At 50.4% G+C, this 18064-nt stretch overlaps 28 non-coding genes across 28 annotated transcripts; all 28 read right to left on the bottom strand.

Moving 5' to 3' along the window:
• Nucleotides 1–169: 169 nt before the first annotated feature.
• Nucleotides 170–241, bottom strand: Trnae-uuc (transfer RNA glutamic acid (anticodon UUC)). Its single transcript has one exon. It is a non-coding gene; the product is annotated as a tRNA-Glu (tRNA).
• Nucleotides 242–564: 323 nt separating this feature from the next.
• On the bottom strand, nucleotides 565–637 carry Trnam-cau (transfer RNA methionine (anticodon CAU)). The gene has a single exon. It is a non-coding gene; the product is annotated as a tRNA-Met (tRNA).
• Nucleotides 638–2069: 1432 nt separating this feature from the next.
• Trnas-aga (transfer RNA serine (anticodon AGA)) lies at nucleotides 2070–2151 on the bottom strand. The gene has a single exon. It is a non-coding gene; the product is annotated as a tRNA-Ser (tRNA).
• A 144-nt stretch (nucleotides 2152–2295) lies between these two features.
• Nucleotides 2296–2368, bottom strand: Trnak-uuu (transfer RNA lysine (anticodon UUU)). Its single transcript has one exon. It is a non-coding gene; the product is annotated as a tRNA-Lys (tRNA).
• Nucleotides 2369–2643: 275 nt separating this feature from the next.
• Nucleotides 2644–2715, bottom strand: Trnae-uuc (transfer RNA glutamic acid (anticodon UUC)). The gene has a single exon. It is a non-coding gene; the product is annotated as a tRNA-Glu (tRNA).
• A 323-nt stretch (nucleotides 2716–3038) lies between these two features.
• Trnam-cau (transfer RNA methionine (anticodon CAU)) lies at nucleotides 3039–3111 on the bottom strand. The gene has a single exon. It is a non-coding gene; the product is annotated as a tRNA-Met (tRNA).
• Nucleotides 3112–4543: 1432 nt separating this feature from the next.
• Nucleotides 4544–4625, bottom strand: Trnas-aga (transfer RNA serine (anticodon AGA)). The gene has a single exon. It is a non-coding gene; the product is annotated as a tRNA-Ser (tRNA).
• A 144-nt stretch (nucleotides 4626–4769) lies between these two features.
• On the bottom strand, nucleotides 4770–4842 carry Trnak-uuu (transfer RNA lysine (anticodon UUU)). The gene has a single exon. It is a non-coding gene; the product is annotated as a tRNA-Lys (tRNA).
• Nucleotides 4843–5117: 275 nt separating this feature from the next.
• Trnae-uuc (transfer RNA glutamic acid (anticodon UUC)) lies at nucleotides 5118–5189 on the bottom strand. Its single transcript has one exon. It is a non-coding gene; the product is annotated as a tRNA-Glu (tRNA).
• Nucleotides 5190–5512: 323 nt separating this feature from the next.
• On the bottom strand, nucleotides 5513–5585 carry Trnam-cau (transfer RNA methionine (anticodon CAU)). The gene has a single exon. It is a non-coding gene; the product is annotated as a tRNA-Met (tRNA).
• A 1432-nt stretch (nucleotides 5586–7017) lies between these two features.
• On the bottom strand, nucleotides 7018–7099 carry Trnas-aga (transfer RNA serine (anticodon AGA)). The gene has a single exon. It is a non-coding gene; the product is annotated as a tRNA-Ser (tRNA).
• Nucleotides 7100–7243: 144 nt separating this feature from the next.
• Nucleotides 7244–7316, bottom strand: Trnak-uuu (transfer RNA lysine (anticodon UUU)). The gene has a single exon. It is a non-coding gene; the product is annotated as a tRNA-Lys (tRNA).
• A 275-nt stretch (nucleotides 7317–7591) lies between these two features.
• Trnae-uuc (transfer RNA glutamic acid (anticodon UUC)) lies at nucleotides 7592–7663 on the bottom strand. The gene has a single exon. It is a non-coding gene; the product is annotated as a tRNA-Glu (tRNA).
• A 323-nt stretch (nucleotides 7664–7986) lies between these two features.
• Nucleotides 7987–8059, bottom strand: Trnam-cau (transfer RNA methionine (anticodon CAU)). Its single transcript has one exon. It is a non-coding gene; the product is annotated as a tRNA-Met (tRNA).
• Nucleotides 8060–9492: 1433 nt separating this feature from the next.
• Trnas-aga (transfer RNA serine (anticodon AGA)) lies at nucleotides 9493–9574 on the bottom strand. The gene has a single exon. It is a non-coding gene; the product is annotated as a tRNA-Ser (tRNA).
• A 144-nt stretch (nucleotides 9575–9718) lies between these two features.
• Trnak-uuu (transfer RNA lysine (anticodon UUU)) lies at nucleotides 9719–9791 on the bottom strand. Its single transcript has one exon. It is a non-coding gene; the product is annotated as a tRNA-Lys (tRNA).
• Nucleotides 9792–10066: 275 nt separating this feature from the next.
• Nucleotides 10067–10138, bottom strand: Trnae-uuc (transfer RNA glutamic acid (anticodon UUC)). The gene has a single exon. It is a non-coding gene; the product is annotated as a tRNA-Glu (tRNA).
• A 323-nt stretch (nucleotides 10139–10461) lies between these two features.
• Nucleotides 10462–10534, bottom strand: Trnam-cau (transfer RNA methionine (anticodon CAU)). Its single transcript has one exon. It is a non-coding gene; the product is annotated as a tRNA-Met (tRNA).
• A 1432-nt stretch (nucleotides 10535–11966) lies between these two features.
• On the bottom strand, nucleotides 11967–12048 carry Trnas-aga (transfer RNA serine (anticodon AGA)). Its single transcript has one exon. It is a non-coding gene; the product is annotated as a tRNA-Ser (tRNA).
• Nucleotides 12049–12192: 144 nt separating this feature from the next.
• Trnak-uuu (transfer RNA lysine (anticodon UUU)) lies at nucleotides 12193–12265 on the bottom strand. Its single transcript has one exon. It is a non-coding gene; the product is annotated as a tRNA-Lys (tRNA).
• A 275-nt stretch (nucleotides 12266–12540) lies between these two features.
• Trnae-uuc (transfer RNA glutamic acid (anticodon UUC)) lies at nucleotides 12541–12612 on the bottom strand. Its single transcript has one exon. It is a non-coding gene; the product is annotated as a tRNA-Glu (tRNA).
• Nucleotides 12613–12935: 323 nt separating this feature from the next.
• Trnam-cau (transfer RNA methionine (anticodon CAU)) lies at nucleotides 12936–13008 on the bottom strand. The gene has a single exon. It is a non-coding gene; the product is annotated as a tRNA-Met (tRNA).
• A 1722-nt stretch (nucleotides 13009–14730) lies between these two features.
• On the bottom strand, nucleotides 14731–14812 carry Trnas-aga (transfer RNA serine (anticodon AGA)). The gene has a single exon. It is a non-coding gene; the product is annotated as a tRNA-Ser (tRNA).
• A 144-nt stretch (nucleotides 14813–14956) lies between these two features.
• On the bottom strand, nucleotides 14957–15029 carry Trnak-uuu (transfer RNA lysine (anticodon UUU)). The gene has a single exon. It is a non-coding gene; the product is annotated as a tRNA-Lys (tRNA).
• Nucleotides 15030–15304: 275 nt separating this feature from the next.
• Trnae-uuc (transfer RNA glutamic acid (anticodon UUC)) lies at nucleotides 15305–15376 on the bottom strand. Its single transcript has one exon. It is a non-coding gene; the product is annotated as a tRNA-Glu (tRNA).
• Nucleotides 15377–15699: 323 nt separating this feature from the next.
• On the bottom strand, nucleotides 15700–15772 carry Trnam-cau (transfer RNA methionine (anticodon CAU)). Its single transcript has one exon. It is a non-coding gene; the product is annotated as a tRNA-Met (tRNA).
• Nucleotides 15773–17494: 1722 nt separating this feature from the next.
• Nucleotides 17495–17576, bottom strand: Trnas-aga (transfer RNA serine (anticodon AGA)). Its single transcript has one exon. It is a non-coding gene; the product is annotated as a tRNA-Ser (tRNA).
• Nucleotides 17577–17720: 144 nt separating this feature from the next.
• On the bottom strand, nucleotides 17721–17793 carry Trnak-uuu (transfer RNA lysine (anticodon UUU)). Its single transcript has one exon. It is a non-coding gene; the product is annotated as a tRNA-Lys (tRNA).
• Nucleotides 17794–18064: the final 271 nt, after the last annotated feature.

The raw sequence follows: 18064 nt of genomic DNA, 5'->3' as shown, positions 1-18064 counted from the left end.
TAGCAGCCCACAGCGGACCAGTGCCTCTTCTCCCTTTATTCCGGTGCTGACAGTAACTGCATCACGTGCCTGCTTTCCCCGATTACGTTCGGTTGAAGCTAAGGAAGAAGGGCAACCACCGACAGTTCGAAGGCCAAAACATGGAGCGTTGTTTGCGCAAACAGTTCCGTTCCGGTACCGGCAATCGAACCCGGGCCTCCTGGGTGAAAGCCAGGTATCCTAACCACTAGACCACACAGAACTTGCTTGAGAACAGTGAGATTTATTCCGTCTCTTCTCGTATTTTGTGCTGAATCTGGACTCAGTGCTGTTCTCTGCTTGCGATCATATCTGCGCCTACAGACCGGCATGGCGCACAGTTCAAAATTGACTGTCCATTGCTGTGTGCATCGCATTTTGCTTGTAACAGGGGAGGAGAAATATCAAACTTGTTACGTCGTCATAATTGGAAGTAAACATTTTGACGCTGAGGAGTGCACTCCGTGTGGATAACGGACGACAGTTAAGTACGTTCCCTAGCAACAGCAACGCCGTTAATGCAGTCATGATGTACAGAAAATTAAATGCCCCAGGTGAGGATCGAACTCACGACCTTAAGATTATGAGACTTACGCGCTACCTACTGCGCTACCGATGCACGCAGGAGACGACTTCCCAGGAAACTAGCTAAGCCTCACATATTAGAGACAGACAGTTTGCGCTTTCTGAACAATCTGTTGTCTTGCTACACGTACTGTCCCGACTCTCTAGATTAAACTGCAGCCGCAGCTATACAGCTATAAGGTCCTGAGGCTGACGCATCTCAAGCGAGCAATCCGCGTGGCAGCATTGTAGATAGAAGAGCAAAATAATGCATCCACCGGGAATCGAACCCGGGCCGCCCTCGTGGTGGCCGAGCATTCTACCACTTTTTTTTTGTTGTTCTCATTTTGTTCGTTGCAGTTGTTTGGGGGCGGACGTCCGATGACGCCCGTTCAAGTTCATCGTTGACTCAGTCCTTCATTAGAGGGAGCAGATAACCCTCTGACCGAACACGCTGAGTTATCGTGCCGGCATACCTTAACATTATGAGACTTAGGCACTACCTACTGCGCTACCGAGACACAAACCACAGAGCCACAGATGCTCGACAAGCTATCCATGCAATACGAGCAGCTGTTGGCAGGGAAAGTGGGATTGCCACCCAGCGACGTCGAAAAAAGGGCTAAACTCGCGGAGTCCTCCACTACACTGCCTTAAAACGACCGCTCATCATTATCGTGTGAGTAACCTTGCGTCAGCGGCGACGAGTCTTGCCCAAAGACGTAGCGTGCTTGGAGGCGCTGCCCGAATGCGTGTGGATGCACCCTCCTACCTCGTAATGCGCCTGCAGCTCCTATAGCCGTGGGCCGCTGCCGGCGGGCGGGAAGCCGACACAGCGCGGCGTTGCGAGCAGCGGCACTGCAGTGGTGTTGTAATTATGAGCATAGTTTCCTTCCAAGCAGTTGATTCGGGTTCGATTCCCGGCCACCGCAAGTGGCGCTAATATTTCCCTATCATTATGTGGGCTCCTGCTGTTAAATTAACGTTTTTTTTTCGTCGTTGCACCACCCAGACCATCCTGTGGTATGTCCCGACTTGTCCCGACTTTGCTCGGCTGACGCGAAAGCTGACGCTTGGAAATCGCCCTTATGTAAAGGACAGGCACTATAGACGGCTGTGAGAGGTGAGGTGTGGCGGGTACCAAAACGCGATATTTTCTGCTCCTTCTGCCAAAACAAAAAAAGAAAAAAACCGACGCACTCAGTAAGACTTTTTTATATTCTTCTTTTTGCTTTTTCATCCTATTTTTCCCATTTTTTCGATTTTTAAATTAAGGTTTTGTTTCGTCGTTGCACCACCCAGACCATCCTGTAGTATGTCCCGACTTGTCCCGACTTTGCTCGGCTGACGCGAAAGCTGACGCTTGGAAATCGCCCTTATGTAAAGGACAGGCACTATAAACGGCTGTGAGAGGTGAGGTGTGGCGAGGTACCAAAACGGGATATTTTCTGCTCCTTCTTCCAAAACAAAAAAAGAAAAAAAACCAACGCAGTCGGTAGGACTCGAACCTACGCTCCCAGAGGGAATCTGATTTCTAGTCAGACGCCTTAACCACTCGGCCACGACTGCTTGTAGGAGAAGCACCCCTCGAAACGTGAAAAACCCAACCGATTGCGTCTGCGCAGAATGTTGACGGGAAACGAAAACCGTGCACTGATTACGGCAGGGCTACTATCGCTATGACACGAGCCATTACGGAAGCGTTAAAATCTTCGCCCGGACAGGGACTTGAACCCTGGACCCTTAGGTTAAAAGCCTAATGCTCTACCGACTGAGCTCTTCGGGCTTGGGCTTGTTGTGGCTGGAGCTGCTTCAAGCAACGTGATTAACTGGAACGTGTGTGAAGGCTTCTGGCGCTACTGGCGACTCCACCGACTTCTCACTGACGCTGGTAGCAGCCCACAGCGGACCAGTGCCTCTTCTCCCTTTATTCCGGTGCTGACAGTAACTGCATCACGTGCCTGCTTTCCCCGATTACGTTCGGTTGAAGCTAAGGAAGAAGGGCAACCACCGACAGTTCGAAGGCCAAAACATGGAGCGTTGTTTGCGCAAACAGTTCCGTTCCGGTACCGGCAATCGAACCCGGGCCTCCTGGGTGAAAGCCAGGTATCCTAACCACTAGACCACACAGAACTTGCTTGAGAACAGTGAGATTTATTCCGTCTCTTCTCGTATTTTGTGCTGAATCTGGACTCAGTGCTGTTCTCTGCTTGCGATCATATCTGCGCCTACAGACCGGCATGGCGCACAGTTCAAAATTGACTGTCCATTGCTGTGTGCATCGCATTTTGCTTGTAACAGGGGAGGAGAAATATCAAACTTGTTACGTCGTCATAATTGGAAGTAAACATTTTGACGCTGAGGAGTGCACTCCGTGTGGATAACGGACGACAGTTAAGTACGTTCCCTAGCAACAGCAACGCCGTTAATGCAGTCATGATGTACAGAAAATTAAATGCCCCAGGTGAGGATCGAACTCACGACCTTAAGATTATGAGACTTACGCGCTACCTACTGCGCTACCGATGCACGCGGGAGACGACTTCCCAGGAAACTAGCTAAGCCTCACATATTAGAGACAGACAGTTTGCGCTTTCTGAACAATCTGTTGTCTTGCTACACGTACTGTCCCGACTCTCTAGATTAAACTGCAGCCGCAGCTATACAGCTATAAGGTCCTGAGGCTGACGCATCTCAAGCGAGCAATCCGCGTGGCAGCATTGTAGATAGAAGAGCAAAATAATGCATCCACCGGGAATCGAACCCGGGCCGCCCTCGTGGTGGCCGAGCATTCTACCACTTTTTTTTTGTTGTTCTCATTTTGTTCGTTGCAGTTGTTTGGGGGCGGACGTCCGATGACGCCCGTTCAAGTTCATCGTTGACTCAGTCCTTCATTAGAGGGAGCAGATAACCCTCTGACCGAACACGCTGAGTTATCGTGCCGGCATACCTTAACATTATGAGACTTAGGCACTACCTACTGCGCTACCGAGACACAAACCACAGAGCCACAGATGCTCGACAAGCTATCCATGCAATACGAGCAGCTGTTGGCAGGGAAAGTGGGATTGCCACCCAGCGACGTCGAAAAAAGGGCTAAACTCGCGGAGTCCTCCACTACACTGCCTTAAAACGACCGCTCATCATTATCGTGTGAGTAACCTTGCGTCAGCGGCGACGAGTCTTGCCCAAAGACGTAGCGTGCTTGGAGGCGCTGCCCGAATGCGTGTGGATGCACCCTCCTACCTCGTAATGCGCCTGCAGCTCCTATAGCCGTGGGCCGCTGCCGGCGGGCGGGAAGCCGACACAGCGCGGCGTTGCGAGCAGCGGCACTGCAGTGGTGTTGTAATTATGAGCATAGTTTCCTTCCAAGCAGTTGATTCGGGTTCGATTCCCGGCCACCGCAAGTGGCGCTAATATTTCCCTATCATTATGTGGGCTCCTGCTGTTAAATTAACGTTTTTTTTTCGTCGTTGCACCACCCAGACCATCCTGTGGTATGTCCCGACTTGTCCCGACTTTGCTCGGCTGACGCGAAAGCTGACGCTTGGAAATCGCCCTTATGTAAAGGACAGGCACTATAGACGGCTGTGAGAGGTGAGGTGTGGCGGGTACCAAAACGCGATATTTTCTGCTCCTTCTGCCAAAACAAAAAAAGAAAAAAACCGACGCACTCAGTAAGACTTTTTTATATTCTTCTTTTTGCTTTTTCATCCTATTTTTCCCATTTTTTCGATTTTTAAATTAAGGTTTTGTTTCGTCGTTGCACCACCCAGACCATCCTGTAGTATGTCCCGACTTGTCCCGACTTTGCTCGGCTGACGCGAAAGCTGACGCTTGGAAATCGCCCTTATGTAAAGGACAGGCACTATAAACGGCTGTGAGAGGTGAGGTGTGGCGAGGTACCAAAACGGGATATTTTCTGCTCCTTCTTCCAAAACAAAAAAAGAAAAAAAACCAACGCAGTCGGTAGGACTCGAACCTACGCTCCCAGAGGGAATCTGATTTCTAGTCAGACGCCTTAACCACTCGGCCACGACTGCTTGTAGGAGAAGCACCCCTCGAAACGTGAAAAACCCAACCGATTGCGTCTGCGCAGAATGTTGACGGGAAACGAAAACCGTGCACTGATTACGGCAGGGCTACTATCGCTATGACACGAGCCATTACGGAAGCGTTAAAATCTTCGCCCGGACAGGGACTTGAACCCTGGACCCTTAGGTTAAAAGCCTAATGCTCTACCGACTGAGCTCTTCGGGCTTGGGCTTGTTGTGGCTGGAGCTGCTTCAAGCAACGTGATTAACTGGAACGTGTGTGAAGGCTTCTGGCGCTACTGGCGACTCCACCGACTTCTCACTGACGCTGGTAGCAGCCCACAGCGGACCAGTGCCTCTTCTCCCTTTATTCCGGTGCTGACAGTAACTGCATCACGTGCCTGCTTTCCCCGATTACGTTCGGTTGAAGCTAAGGAAGAAGGGCAACCACCGACAGTTCGAAGGCCAAAACATGGAGCGTTGTTTGCGCAAACAGTTCCGTTCCGGTACCGGCAATCGAACCCGGGCCTCCTGGGTGAAAGCCAGGTATCCTAACCACTAGACCACACAGAACTTGCTTGAGAACAGTGAGATTTATTCCGTCTCTTCTCGTATTTTGTGCTGAATCTGGACTCAGTGCTGTTCTCTGCTTGCGATCATATCTGCGCCTACAGACCGGCATGGCGCACAGTTCAAAATTGACTGTCCATTGCTGTGTGCATCGCATTTTGCTTGTAACAGGGGAGGAGAAATATCAAACTTGTTACGTCGTCATAATTGGAAGTAAACATTTTGACGCTGAGGAGTGCACTCCGTGTGGATAACGGACGACAGTTAAGTACGTTCCCTAGCAACAGCAACGCCGTTAATGCAGTCATGATGTACAGAAAATTAAATGCCCCAGGTGAGGATCGAACTCACGACCTTAAGATTATGAGACTTACGCGCTACCTACTGCGCTACCGATGCACGCGGGAGACGACTTCCCAGGAAACTAGCTAAGCCTCACATATTAGAGACAGACAGTTTGCGCTTTCTGAACAATCTGTTGTCTTGCTACACGTACTGTCCCGACTCTCTAGATTAAACTGCAGCCGCAGCTATACAGCTATAAGGTCCTGAGGCTGACGCATCTCAAGCGAGCAATCCGCGTGGCAGCATTGTAGATAGAAGAGCAAAATAATGCATCCACCGGGAATCGAACCCGGGCCGCCCTCGTGGTGGCCGAGCATTCTACCACTTTTTTTTTGTTGTTCTCATTTTGTTCGTTGCAGTTGTTTGGGGGCGGACGTCCGATGACGCCCGTTCAAGTTCATCGTTGACTCAGTCCTTCATTAGAGGGAGCAGATAACCCTCTGACCGAACACGCTGAGTTATCGTGCCGGCATACCTTAACATTATGAGACTTAGGCACTACCTACTGCGCTACCGAGACACAAACCACAGAGCCACAGATGCTCGACAAGCTATCCATGCAATACGAGCAGCTGTTGGCAGGGAAAGTGGGATTGCCACCCAGCGACGTCGAAAAAAGGGCTAAACTCGCGGAGTCCTCCACTACACTGCCTTAAAACGACCGCTCATCATTATCGTGTGAGTAACCTTGCGTCAGCGGCGACGAGTCTTGCCCAAAGACGTAGCGTGCTTGGAGGCGCTGCCCGAATGCGTGTGGATGCACCCTCCTACCTCGTAATGCGCCTGCAGCTCCTATAGCCGTGGGCCGCTGCCGGCGGGCGGGAAGCCGACACAGCGCGGCGTTGCGAGCAGCGGCACTGCAGTGGTGTTGTAATTATGAGCATAGTTTCCTTCCAAGCAGTTGATTCGGGTTCGATTCCCGGCCACCGCAAGTGGCGCTAATATTTCCCTATCATTATGTGGGCTCCTGCTGTTAAATTAACGTTTTTTTTTCGTCGTTGCACCACCCAGACCATCCTGTGGTATGTCCCGACTTGTCCCGACTTTGCTCGGCTGACGCGAAAGCTGACGCTTGGAAATCGCCCTTATGTAAAGGACAGGCACTATAGACGGCTGTGAGAGGTGAGGTGTGGCGGGTACCAAAACGCGATATTTTCTGCTCCTTCTGCCAAAACAAAAAAAGAAAAAAACCGACGCACTCAGTAAGACTTTTTTATATTCTTCTTTTTGCTTTTTCATCCTATTTTTCCCATTTTTTCGATTTTTAAATTAAGGTTTTGTTTCGTCGTTGCACCACCCAGACCATCCTGTAGTATGTCCCGACTTGTCCCGACTTTGCTCGGCTGACGCGAAAGCTGACGCTTGGAAATCGCCCTTATGTAAAGGACAGGCACTATAAACGGCTGTGAGAGGTGAGGTGTGGCGAGGTATCAAAACGGGATATTTTCTGCTCCTTCTTCCAAAACAAAAAAAGAAAAAAAACCAACGCAGTCGGTAGGACTCGAACCTACGCTCCCAGAGGGAATCTGATTTCTAGTCAGACGCCTTAACCACTCGGCCACGACTGCTTGTACGAGAAGCACCCCTCGAAACGTGAAAAACCCAACCGATTGCGTCTGCGCAGAATGTTGACGGGAAACGAAAACCGTGCACTGATTACGGCAGGGCTACTATCGCTATGACACGAGCCATTACGGAAGCGTTAAAATCTTCGCCCGGACAGGGACTTGAACCCTGGACCCTTAGGTTAAAAGCCTAATGCTCTACCGACTGAGCTCTTCGGGCTTGGGCTTGTTGTGGCTGGAGCTGCTTCAAGCAACGTGATTAACTGGAACGTGTGTGAAGGCTTCTGGCGCTACTGGCGACTCCACCGACTTCTCACTGACGCTGGTAGCAGCCCACAGCGGACCAGTGCCTCTTCTCCCTTTATTCCGGTGCTGACAGTAACTGCATCACGTGCCTGCTTTCCCCGATTACGTTCGGTTGAAGCTAAGGAAGAAGGGCAACCACCGACAGTTCGAAGGCCAAAACATGGAGCGTTGTTTGCGCAAACAGTTCCGTTCCGGTACCGGCAATCGAACCCGGGCCTCCTGGGTGAAAGCCAGGTATCCTAACCACTAGACCACACAGAACTTGCTTGAGAACAGTGAGATTTATTCCGTCTCTTCTCGTATTTTGTGCTGAATCTGGACTCAGTGCTGTTCTCTGCTTGCGATCATATCTGCGCCTACAGACCGGCATGGCGCACAGTTCAAAATTGACTGTCCATTGCTGTGTGCATCGCATTTTGCTTGTAACAGGGGAGGAGAAATATCAAACTTGTTACGTCGTCATAATTGGAAGTAAACATTTTGACGCTGAGGAGTGCACTCCGTGTGGATAACGGACGACAGTTAAGTACGTTCCCTAGCAACAGCAACGCCGTTAATGCAGTCATGATGTACAGAAAATTAAATGCCCCAGGTGAGGATCGAACTCACGACCTTAAGATTATGAGACTTACGCGCTACCTACTGCGCTACCGATGCACGCGGGAGACGACTTCCCAGGAAACTAGCTAAGCCTCACATATTAGAGACAGACAGTTTTGCGCTTTCTGAACAATCTGTTGTCTTGCTACACGTACTGTCCCGACTCTCTAGATTAAACTGCAGCCGCAGCTATACAGCTATAAGGTCCTGAGGCTGACGCATCTCAAGCGAGCAATCCGCGTGGCAGCATTGTAGATAGAAGAGCAAAATAATGCATCCACCGGGAATCGAACCCGGGCCGCCCTCGTGGTGGCCGAGCATTCTACCACTTTTTTTTTGTTGTTCTCATTTTGTTCGTTGCAGTTGTTTGGGGGCGGACGTCCGATGACGCCCGTTCAAGTTCATCGTTGACTCAGTCCTTCATTAGAGGGAGCAGATAACCCTCTGACCGAACACGCTGAGTTATCGTGCCGGCATACCTTAACATTATGAGACTTAGGCACTACCTACTGCGCTACCGAGACACAAACCACAGAGCCACAGATGCTCGACAAGCTATCCATGCAATACGAGCAGCTGTTGGCAGGGAAAGTGGGATTGCCACCCAGCGACGTCGAAAAAAGGGCTAAACTCGCGGAGTCCTCCACTACACTGCCTTAAAACGACCGCTCATCATTATCGTGTGAGTAACCTTGCGTCAGCGGCGACGAGTCTTGCCCAAAGACGTAGCGTGCTTGGAGGCGCTGCCCGAATGCGTGTGGATGCACCCTCCTACCTCGTAATGCGCCTGCAGCTGCTATAGCCGTGGGCCGCTGCCGGCGGGCGGGAAGCCGACACAGCGCGGCGTTGCGAGCAGCGGCACTGCAGTGGTGTTGTAATTATGAGCATAGTTTCCTTCCAAGCAGTTGATTCGGGTTCGATTCCCGGCCACCGCAAGTGGCGCTAATATTTCCCTATCATTATGTGGGCTCCTGCTGTTAAATTAACGTTTTTTTTTCGTCGTTGCACCACCCAGACCATCCTGTGGTATGTCCCGACTTGTCCCGACTTTGCTCGGCTGACGCGAAAGCTGACGCTTGGAAATCGCCCTTATGTAAAGGACAGGCACTATAGACGGCTGTGAGAGGTGAGGTGTGGCGGGTACCAAAACGCGATATTTTCTGCTCCTTCTGCCAAAACAAAAAAAGAAAAAAACCGACGCACTCAGTAAGACTTTTTTATATTCTTCTTTTTGCTTTTTCATCCTATTTTTCCCATTTTTTCGATTTTTAAATTAAGGTTTTGTTTCGTCGTTGCACCACCCAGACCATCCTGTAGTATGTCCCGACTTGTCCCGACTTTGCTCGGCTGACGCGAAAGCTGACGCTTGGAAATCGCCCTTATGTAAAGGACAGGCACTATAAACGGCTGTGAGAGGTGAGGTGTGGCGAGGTATCAAAACGGGATATTTTCTGCTCCTTCTTCCAAAACAAAAAAAGAAAAAAAACCAACGCAGTCGGTAGGACTCGAACCTACGCTCCCAGAGGGAATCTGATTTCTAGTCAGACGCCTTAACCACTCGGCCACGACTGCTTGTACGAGAAGCACCCCTCGAAACGTGAAAAACCCAACCGATTGCGTCTGCGCAGAATGTTGACGGGAAACGAAAACCGTGCACTGATTACGGCAGGGCTACTATCGCTATGACACGAGCCATTACGGAAGCGTTAAAATCTTCGCCCGGACAGGGACTTGAACCCTGGACCCTTAGGTTAAAAGCCTAATGCTCTACCGACTGAGCTCTTCGGGCTTGGGCTTGTTGTGGCTGGAGCTGCTTCAAGCAACGTGATTAACTGGAACGTGTGTGAAGGCTTCTGGCGCTACTGGCGACTCCACCGACTTCTCACTGACGCTGGTAGCAGCCCACAGCGGACCAGTGCCTCTTCTCCCTTTATTCCGGTGCTGACAGTAACTGCATCACGTGCCTGCTTTCCCCGATTACGTTCGGTTGAAGCTAAGGAAGAAGGGCAACCACCGACAGTTCGAAGGCCAAAACATGGAGCGTTGTTTGCGCAAACAGTTCCGTTCCGGTACCGGCAATCGAACCCGGGCCTCCTGGGTGAAAGCCAGGTATCCTAACCACTAGACCACACAGAACTTGCTTGAGAACAGTGAGATTTATTCCGTCTCTTCTCGTATTTTGTGCTGAATCTGGACTCAGTGCTGTTCTCTGCTTGCGATCATATCTGCGCCTACAGACCGGCATGGCGCACAGTTCAAAATTGACTGTCCATTGCTGTGTGCATCGCATTTTGCTTGTAACAGGGGAGGAGAAATATCAAACTTGTTACGTCGTCATAATTGGAAGTAAACATTTTGACGCTGAGGAGTGCACTCCGTGTGGATAACGGACGACAGTTAAGTACGTTCCCTAGCAACAGCAACGCCGTTAATGCAGTCATGATGTACAGAAAATTAAATGCCCCAGGTGAGGATCGAACTCACGACCTTAAGATTATGAGACTTACGCGCTACCTACTGCGCTACCGATGCACGCGGGAGACGACTTCCCAGGAAACTAGCTAAGCCTCACATATTAGAGACAGACAGTTTTGCGCTTTCTGAACAATCTGTTGTCTTGCTACACGTACTGTCCCGACTCTCTAGATTAAACTGCAGCCGCAGCTATACAGCTATAAGGTCCTGAGGCTGACGCATCTCAAGCGAGCAATCCGCGTGGCAGCATTGTAGATAGAAGAGCAAAATAATGCATCCACCGGGAATCGAACCCGGGCCGCCCTCGTGGTGGCCGAGCATTCTACCACTTTTTTTTTGTTGTTCTCATTTTGTTCGTTGCAGTTGTTTGGGGGCGGACGTCCGATGACGCCCGTTCAAGTTCATCGTTGACTCAGTCCTTCATTAGAGGGAGCAGATAACCCTCTGACCGAACACGCTGAGTTATCGTGCCGGCATACCTTAACATTATGAGACTTAGGCACTACCTACTGCGCTACCGAGACACAAACCACAGAGCCACAGATGCTCGACAAGCTATCCATGCAATACGAGCAGCTGTTGGCAGGGAAAGTGGGATTGCCACCCAGCGACGTCGAAAAAAGGGCTAAACTCGCGGAGTCCTCCACTACACTGCCTTAAAACGACCGCTCATCATTATCGTGTGAGTAACCTTGCGTCAGCGGCGACGAGTCTTGCCCAAAGACGTAGCGTGCTTGGAGGCGCTGCCCGAATGCGTGTGGATGCACCCTCCTACCTCGTAATGCGCCTGCAGCTGCTATAGCCGTGGGCCGCTGCCGGCGGGCGGGAAGCCGACACAGCGCGGCGTTGCGAGCAGCGGCACTGCAGTGGTGTTGTAATTATGAGCATAGTTTCCTTCCAAGCAGTTGATTCGGGTTCGATTCCCGGCCACCGCAAGTGGCGCTAATATTTCCCTATCATTATGTGGGCTCCTGCTGTTAAATTAACGTTTTTTTTTCGTCGTTGCACCACCCAGACCATCCTGTGGTATGTCCCGACTTGTCCCGACTTTGCTCGGCTGACGCGAAAGCTGACGCTTGGAAATCGCCCTTATGTAAAGGACAGGCACTATAGACGGCTGTGAGAGGTGAGGTGTGGCGGGTACCAAAACGCGATATTTTCTGCTCCTTCTGCCAAAACAAAAAAAGAAAAAAACCGACGCACTCAGTAAGACTTTTTTATATTCTTCTTTTTGCTTTTTCATCCTATTTTTCCCATTTTTTCGATTTTTAAATTAAGGTTTTGTTTCGTCGTTGCACCACCCAGACCATCCTGTAGTATGTCCCGACTTGTCCCGACTTTGCTCGGCTGACGCGAAAGCTGACGCTTGGAAATCGCCCTTATGTAAAGGACAGGCACTATAAACGGCTGTGAGAGGTGAGGTGTGGCGAGGTACCAAAACGGGATATTTTCTGCTCCTTCTTCCAAAACAAAAAAAGAAAAAAACCAACGCAGTCGGTAGGACTCGAACCTACGCTCCCAGAGGGAATCTGATTTCTAGTCAGACGCCTTAACCACTCGGCCACGACTGCTTGTAGGAGAAGCACCCCTCGAAACGTGAAAAACCCAACCGATTGCGTCTGCGCAGAATGTTGACGGGAAACGAAAACCGTGCACTGATTACGGCAGGGCTACTATCGCTATGACACGAGCCATTACGGAAGCGTTAAAATCTTCGCCCGGACAGGGACTTGAACCCTGGACCCTTAGGTTAAAAGCCTAATGCTCTACCGACTGAGCTCTTCGGGCTTGGGCTTGTTGTGGCTGGAGCTGCTTCAAGCAACGTGATTAACTGGAACGTGTGTGAAGGCTTCTGGCGCTACTGGCGACTCCACCGACTTCTCACTGACGCTGGTAGCAGCCCACAGCGGACCAGTGCCTCTTCTCCCTTTATTCCGGTGCTGACAGTAACTGCATCACGTGCCTGCTTTCCCCGATTACGTTCGGTTGAAGCTAAGGAAGAAGGGCAACCACCGACAGTTCGAAGGCCAAAACATGGAGCGTTGTTTGCGCAAACAGTTCCGTTCCGGTACCGGCAATCGAACCCGGGCCTCCTGGGTGAAAGCCAGGTATCCTAACCACTAGACCACACAGAACTTGCTTGAGAACAGTGAGATTTATTCCGTCTCTTCTCGTATTTTGTGCTGAATCTGGACTCAGTGCTGTTCTCTGCTTGCGATCATATCTGCGCCTACAGACCGGCATGGCGCACAGTTCAAAATTGACTGTCCATTGCTGTGTGCATCGCATTTTGCTTGTAACAGGGGAGGAGAAATATCAAACTTGTTACGTCGTCATAATTGGAAGTAAACATTTTGACGCTGAGGAGTGCACTCCGTGTGGATAACGGACGACAGTTAAGTACGTTCCCTAGCAACAGCAACGCCGTTAATGCAGTCATGATGTACAGAAAATTAAATGCCCCAGGTGAGGATCGAACTCACGACCTTAAGATTATGAGACTTACGCGCTACCTACTGCGCTACCGATGCACGCGGGAGACGACTTCCCAGGAAACTAGCTAAGCCTCACATATTAGAGACAGACAGTTTGCGCTTTCTGAACAATCTGTTGTCTTGCTACACGTACTGTCCCGACTCTCTAGATTAAACTGCAGCCGCAGCTATACAGCTATAAGGTCCTGAGGCTGACGCATCTCAAGCGAGCAATCCGCGTGGCAGCATTGTAGATAGAAGAGCAAAATAATGCATCCACCGGGAATCGAACCCGGGCCGCCCTCGTGGTGGCCGAGCATTCTACCACTTTTTTTTTGTTGTTCTCATTTTGTTCGTTGCAGTTGTTTGGGGGCGGACGTCCGATGACGCCCGTTCAAGTTCATCGTTGACTCAGTCCTTCATTAGAGGGAGCAGATAACCCTCTGACCGAACACGCTGAGTTATCGTGCCGGCATACCTTAACATTATGAGACTTAGGCACTACCTACTGCGCTACCGAGACACAAACCACAGAGCCACAGATGCTCGACAAGCTATCCATGCAATACGAGCAGCTGTTGGCAGGGAAAGTGGGATTGCCACCCAGCGACGTCGAAAAAAGGGCTAAACTCGCGGAGTCCTCCACTACACTGCCTTAAAACGACCGCTCATCATTATCGTGTGAGTAACCTTGCGTCAGCGGCGACGAGTCTTGCCCAAAGACGTAGCGTGCTTGGAGGCGCTGCCCGAATGCGTGTGGATGCACCCTCCTACCTCGTAATGCGCCTGCAGCTCCTATAGCCGTGGGCCGCTGCCGGCGGGCGGGAAGCCGACACAGCGCGGCGTTGCGAGCAGCGGCACTGCAGTGGTGTTGTAATTATGAGCATAGTTTCCTTCCAAGCAGTTGATTCGGGTTCGATTCCCGGCCACCGCAAGTGGCGCTAATATTTCCCTATCATTATGTGGGCTCCTGCTGTTAAATTAACGTTTTTTTTTCGTCGTTGCACCACCCAGACCATCCTGTGGTATGTCCCGACTTGTCCCGACTTTGCTCGGCTGACGCGAAAGCTGACGCTTGGAAATCGCCCTTATGTAAAGGACAGGCACTATAGACGGCTGTGAGAGGTGAGGTGTGGCGGGTACCAAAACGCGATATTTTCTGCTCCTTCTGCCAAAACAAAAAAAGAAAAAAACCGACGCACTCAGTAAGACTTTTTTATATTCTTCTTTTTGCTTTTTCATCCTATTTTTCCCATTTTTTCGATTTTTAAATTAAGGTTTTGTTTCGTCGTTGCACCACCCAGACCATCCTGTAGTATGTCCCGACTTGTCCCGACTTTGCTCGGCTGACGCGAAAGCTGACGCTTGGAAATCGCCCTTATGTAAAGGACAGGCACTATAGACGGCTGTGAGAGGTGAGGTGTGGCGGGTACCAAAACGCGATATTTTCTGCTCCTTCTGCCAAAACAAAAAAAGAAAAAAACCGACGCACTCAGTAAGACTTTTTTATATTCTTCTTTTTGCTTTTTCATCCTATTTTTCCCATTTTTTCGATTTTTAAATTAAGGTTTTGTTTCGTCGTTGCACCACCCAGACCATCCTGTAGTATGTCCCGACTTGTCCCGACTTTGCTCGGCTGACGCGAAAGCTGACGCTTGGAAATCGCCCTTATGTAAAGGACAGGCACTATAAACGGCTGTGAGAGGTGAGGTGTGGCGAGGTACCAAAACGGGATATTTTCTGCTCCTTCTTCCAAAACAAAAAAAGAAAAAAAACCAACGCAGTCGGTAGGACTCGAACCTACGCTCCCAGAGGGAATCTGATTTCTAGTCAGACGCCTTAACCACTCGGCCACGACTGCTTGTAGGAGAAGCACCCCTCGAAACGTGAAAAACCCAACCGATTGCGTCTGCGCAGAATGTTGACGGGAAACGAAAACCGTGCACTGATTACGGCAGGGCTACTATCGCTATGACACGAGCCATTACGGAAGCGTTAAAATCTTCGCCCGGACAGGGACTTGAACCCTGGACCCTTAGGTTAAAAGCCTAATGCTCTACCGACTGAGCTCTTCGGGCTTGGGCTTGTTGTGGCTGGAGCTGCTTCAAGCAACGTGATTAACTGGAACGTGTGTGAAGGCTTCTGGCGCTACTGGCGACTCCACCGACTTCTCACTGACGCTGGTAGCAGCCCACAGCGGACCAGTGCCTCTTCTCCCTTTATTCCGGTGCTGACAGTAACTGCATCACGTGCCTGCTTTCCCCGATTACGTTCGGTTGAAGCTAAGGAAGAAGGGCAACCACCGACAGTTCGAAGGCCAAAACATGGAGCGTTGTTTGCGCAAACAGTTCCGTTCCGGTACCGGCAATCGAACCCGGGCCTCCTGGGTGAAAGCCAGGTATCCTAACCACTAGACCACACAGAACTTGCTTGAGAACAGTGAGATTTATTCCGTCTCTTCTCGTATTTTGTGCTGAATCTGGACTCAGTGCTGTTCTCTGCTTGCGATCATATCTGCGCCTACAGACCGGCATGGCGCACAGTTCAAAATTGACTGTCCATTGCTGTGTGCATCGCATTTTGCTTGTAACAGGGGAGGAGAAATATCAAACTTGTTACGTCGTCATAATTGGAAGTAAACATTTTGACGCTGAGGAGTGCACTCCGTGTGGATAACGGACGACAGTTAAGTACGTTCCCTAGCAACAGCAACGCCGTTAATGCAGTCATGATGTACAGAAAATTAAATGCCCCAGGTGAGGATCGAACTCACGACCTTAAGATTATGAGACTTACGCGCTACCTACTGCGCTACCGATGCACGCGGGAGACGACTTCCCAGGAAACTAGCTAAGCCTCACATATTAGAGACAGACAGTTTGCGCTTTCTGAACAATCTGTTGTCTTGCTACACGTACTGTCCCGACTCTCTAGATTAAACTGCAGCCGCAGCTATACAGCTATAAGGTCCTGAGGCTGACGCATCTCAAGCGAGCAATCCGCGTGGCAGCATTGTAGATAGAAGAGCAAAATAATGCATCCACCGGGAATCGAACCCGGGCCGCCCTCGTGGTGGCCGAGCATTCTACCACTTTTTTTTTGTTGTTCTCATTTTGTTCGTTGCAGTTGTTTGGGGGCGGACGTCCGATGACGCCCGTTCAAGTTCATCGTTGACTCAGTCCTTCATTAGAGGGAGCAGATAACCCTCTGACCGAACACGCTGAGTTATCGTGCCGGCATACCTTAACATTATGAGACTTAGGCACTACCTACTGCGCTACCGAGACACAAACCACAGAGCCACAGATGCTCGACAAGCTATCCATGCAATACGAGCAGCTGTTGGCAGGGAAAGTGGGATTGCCACCCAGCGACGTCGAAAAAAGGGCTAAACTCGCGGAGTCCTCCACTACACTGCCTTAAAACGACCGCTCATCATTATCGTGTGAGTAACCTTGCGTCAGCGGCGACGAGTCTTGCCCAAAGACGTAGCGTGCTTGGAGGCGCTGCCCGAATGCGTGTGGATGCACCCTCCTACCTCGTAATGCGCCTGCAGCTCCTATAGCCGTGGGCCGCTGCCGGCGGGCGGGAAGCCGACACAGCGCGGCGTTGCGAGCAGCGGCACTGCAGTGGTGTTGTAATTATGAGCATAGTTTCCTTCCAAGCAGTTGATTCGGGTTCGATTCCCGGCCACCGCAAGTGGCGCTAATATTTCCCTATCATTATGTGGGCTCCTGCTGTTAAATTAACGTTTTTTTTTCGTCGTTGCACCACCCAGACCATCCTGTGGTATGTCCCGACTTGTCCCGACTTTGCTCGGCTGACGCGAAAGCTGACGCTTGGAAATCGCCCTTATGTAAAGGACAGGCACTATAGACGGCTGTGAGAGGTGAGGTGTGGCGGGTACCAAAACGCGATATTTTCTGCTCCTTCTGCCAAAACAAAAAAAGAAAAAAACCGACGCACTCAGTAAGACTTTTTTATATTCTTCTTTTTGCTTTTTCATCCTATTTTTCCCATTTTTTCGATTTTTAAATTAAGGTTTTGTTTCGTCGTTGCACCACCCAGACCATCCTGTAGTATGTCCCGACTTGTCCCGACTTTGCTCGGCTGACGCGAAAGCTGACGCTTGGAAATCGCCCTTATGTAAAGGACAGGCACTATAGACGGCTGTGAGAGGTGAGGTGTGGCGGGTACCAAAACGCGATATTTTCTGCTCCTTCTGCCAAAACAAAAAAAGAAAAAAACCGACGCACTCAGTAAGACTTTTTTATATTCTTCTTTTTGCTTTTTCATCCTATTTTTCCCATTTTTTCGATTTTTAAATTAAGGTTTTGTTTCGTCGTTGCACCACCCAGACCATCCTGTAGTATGTCCCGACTTGTCCCGACTTTGCTCGGCTGACGCGAAAGCTGACGCTTGGAAATCGCCCTTATGTAAAGGACAGGCACTATAAACGGCTGTGAGAGGTGAGGTGTGGCGAGGTACCAAAACGGGATATTTTCTGCTCCTTCTTCCAAAACAAAAAAAGAAAAAAAACCAACGCAGTCGGTAGGACTCGAACCTACGCTCCCAGAGGGAATCTGATTTCTAGTCAGACGCCTTAACCACTCGGCCACGACTGCTTGTAGGAGAAGCACCCCTCGAAACGTGAAAAACCCAACCGATTGCGTCTGCGCAGAATGTTGACGGGAAACGAAAACCGTGCACTGATTACGGCAGGGCTACTATCGCTATGACACGAGCCATTACGGAAGCGTTAAAATCTTCGCCCGGACAGGGACTTGAACCCTGGACCCTTAGGTTAAAAGCCTAATGCTCTACCGACTGAGCTCTTCGGGCTTGGGCTTGTTGTGGCTGGAGCTGCTTCAAGCAACGTGATTAACTGGAACGTGTGTGAAGGCTTCTGGCGCTACTGGCGACTCCACCGACTTCTCACTGACGCTGGTAGCAGCCCACAGCGGACCAGTGCCTCTTCTCCCTTTATTCCGGTGCTGACAGTAACTGCATCACGTGCCTGCTTTCCCCGATTACGTTCGGTTGAAGCTAAGGAAGAAGGGCAACCACCGACAGTTCGAAGGCCAAAACATGGAGCGTTGTTTGCGCAAACAGT

This window comes from Schistocerca gregaria, unplaced genomic scaffold (assembly GCF_023897955.1).
Source record: "Schistocerca gregaria isolate iqSchGreg1 unplaced genomic scaffold, iqSchGreg1.2 ptg000359l, whole genome shotgun sequence".
NCBI classification, from domain to species: domain Eukaryota; kingdom Metazoa; phylum Arthropoda; class Insecta; order Orthoptera; family Acrididae; genus Schistocerca; species Schistocerca gregaria.
Note: the sequence above shows the minus strand (reverse complement) of the source record. Positions and strands in the feature narration are given on the sequence as shown.